This window comes from Priapulus caudatus, unplaced genomic scaffold (genome assembly GCF_000485595.1).
Source record: "Priapulus caudatus unplaced genomic scaffold, Priapulus_caudatus-5.0.1 Scaffold2714, whole genome shotgun sequence".
NCBI classification, from domain to species: Eukaryota; Metazoa; Priapulida; class Priapulimorpha; order Priapulimorphida; family Priapulidae; genus Priapulus; species Priapulus caudatus.
The window spans coordinates 8,105-11,043 of record NW_014579775.1 but is presented as its reverse complement, the minus strand read 5'-3'; the positions used below and the strand labels follow the sequence as shown (position 1 = coordinate 11,043).

The 2,939-nt window shown below is 51.8% G+C and overlaps 1 long non-coding RNA gene across 1 annotated transcript in view; it reads right to left on the bottom strand.

Annotated features, from left to right (window-relative positions):
- Positions 1-712, bottom strand: part of LOC106818979 — a 13,429-nt gene extending 12,717 nt beyond the window's left edge. Inside the window, exon 1 of the long non-coding RNA XR_001395325.1 lies at positions 290-712. This is a non-coding gene — a long non-coding RNA (uncharacterized LOC106818979). The remainder of the gene's footprint in view (positions 1-289) is intronic.
- Positions 713-2,939: the final 2,227 nt, after the last annotated feature.

The window sequence follows — 2,939 nt, the reverse complement described above, 5'->3', positions numbered from 1 at the left end:
CTCTCTCTCCCTCTTTCTCTCTCTAACGCGCGCGCGCTCTCCGTCTCTCTCTCTCTCTCTCTCTCTCTCTCTCTCTCTCTCTCTTTCTCTCTCTTTCTCTCTCACTCTCTCTCTCTCGCTCTGTCTCCCTCTCTCTCTCCGTCTCCCTCTCTTGCCGGCATTACTCTGACAGCAGGCGAAAATGCGGCCGCATGTGTGTGCTGCACCGCACTGCTCGCGCACACAACCGAGACACACACACACGCAAATGTCAGATCGCAAGAGGAAAACACAGGAATCGAACACGCACCATGTACTATAACACTACAACCGATGTCCGATCAAGGCAAGCGAAGACGGGCACTCCGCGAAAATCCAATCCAATGTGCACGCGTCTCTCTCTCTCTCTCTCTTTCTCTCTGATCACTTCAACAAGTTTACACACAAAGTCACACGTCGACTGATGTCTGGCACGAACAAGACGAAGCGACGTCCAGTGTAGGTCCGTTCGTGGATAATATCGTAACAAAATCGATGCTAACGGGTCCAACTGTCGATCGCTGCAGTGCCGAGTCCCACACTCGCAGTAGAGTCTGATGTAAACTATACTACTCGTACTAGCCGGTCCGTCATTCCAGCACGCACAACATGCACAAACAGCAGAGCGAGAGGATGCGTGGCTGCCTAACTGCCTGTGTGTGTGTGTGTGTGTGTGTGAACGCACCGTTCGCTCAACTAGTCAACTACTACTGCGCGCCCGCGCCACCGCCGCGCCGCTGTAGTTCCACCACGCTCCGCCCCCCGCGCGTGACGTCATCTTGATTGACAGCAACAGGCAGACGACCGCGCCGCACAATGGTATTTGAGCGCTGAGAGAAAGACGAGCGTTGCGCGGCCCCCCAATCTGGCCCTGATCTCGTTATAATGGTAATGGTAGGCCACTTCAAAAGACCCGTGGCCCGAGCTCCGACTTGGCAACGACTTGAGTCTGAGTTCTGGTTTTCGAGCGTAAAACAATAGGGGTCGCGGGTGGATGCTATCCCCCAGACCCCAGATCACTATCAACACAGGGGCATGCAGAAATGGGGGAAGGGTAGGGGGATGGGAGGGGGAGGGGGAAGGAGGAATGCTGGATGGACGGGGGCCACGTGTATGTGTAGTAGGCAGCAACGAGTTCGACTCACTCATAGCACACTCGGCCAGTGGTCAGAGCAAGTGGCGTGCAACTCTCTAGCAGTAGGCAGCAACGAGTTGCAGTCCCCTCACTCGGCCAGTGGTCAGAGCAAGTGGCTTGCAACTCCCTAGCAGTAAGCAGCAACGAGTTGCAGTCCACTCACTCGGCCAGTGGTCAGAATTAAGTAGGGTGAGTCTAAGCAATAACGAGTTAACACTCCCACCATCAAACGGTTAGCTATATTGACCGGTCGAGCCAGGCTGACAGCACCATATAAGTGAGTGCGCGGAAATTACCGACTGTTCCCGGTGTATCCTTGTACCAACACGGTTATGTAGCACCCCACTGTGGAAGAGCGCTGCGCCTGCGATGCTAACCAGCGCCCCATCTCTGCACCTGTTCCCTCATTAGGTCTATAATATAATCACCTATAATCATTAAACAAATAGCGTCGCCTCTACAGTAACACCGGACGGGGACGGGAGAGAGAGAGCGGGGAAGAAGAACAAGGGAGGGCTTTAATCATTCACAAGCAAGCGAGGAGGAGGAGGAGGATATTTGATTCAACACCGGGTGGATGATGGAGAGAAGGAGAGGATGAAGGGGGAGGGGGGTGTTACGTAAGCTAACGCCTAACACTGCCACCTTCTGTATCTCCGGTCACGACGGCGGCCGACGAAAACAGAATTCATTTAATTTCCGGTCGCATTGAGGCGGGTAGCCGTGCGACAATATATGAGGACTAATGCCGCTATCAAAGAAACACGCACGCACGCACACACGCATGCACGCACACGCACGCACGCACACAGGCATGCATGCACGCACGTACGCACGCACGCATACAGGCATGCACGCACGCAGGCATACAGGCATGCACGCACACAGGCATGTACGCACACAGGCACACAGGCATGCACGCACGCACGCACCCACACAGAGGAACGTAGGAGAGAAGGGTGATTCCATCAAGCCGCTCACATCCTGACATATAATAGATCAGGAACAATAATCAGCTCGTCTCGTAACAATTCCACACTGTTCTATAACGCGTTAGGTTGGCTTTCTTGATTACCACAGTAAATCCACACAGTCGTTGAGAGAGAGAAAAATTGCGAGATAGATGGTTAGGTAAATAAACAGATAGATAGATGGATAGATAGCTAGATGGATGGATAGATAAATAGATAGATAGAGCGAGATAGATGGATAGGTAAATACAGATAGATAGATGGATAGATAGATAGATGGATGGATATATAAATAAATAGATAGATAGATAGATAAATGAATAAATGGATAGATCGATAGATAGATATATAGATAGACAGACAGACAGGTGGATAGATATGTACACAGATAGATAGATAAATAGAGTGAAAAGGAGAGAGGGAGAAAAGAGAGAGAGAGAGCGCGCAGCAGCAGCGGCAGCAGCAGCAGCGGCGGCAGCGGCGGCAGCAGCAGTAGCAGCAGTAGCGTGTATCACGTTGACAGTCGCTCGCAGTGCACAGCAGTGATTCATACACGGTGATCATGAAATCACCGTAGCTCTAAATGCTACACGTCTATATGCTAGAATCGCATTATCTCCATCCCAGTCACCATGCGACACACACATCCACATCGTCACACGCACAATACGTGATCTCGAGGCACGCAGTGGGGAGCTAACTAGCTTGAGCGTTAGCAGGAATGCATGCGCAGGAGTTAGCTTCTCTCAGGAATGCGGGATGACGAGGCGGTACGATGTGTGTATGTGTGTGTGTGTGTGTGCGTGTGTGTGTGT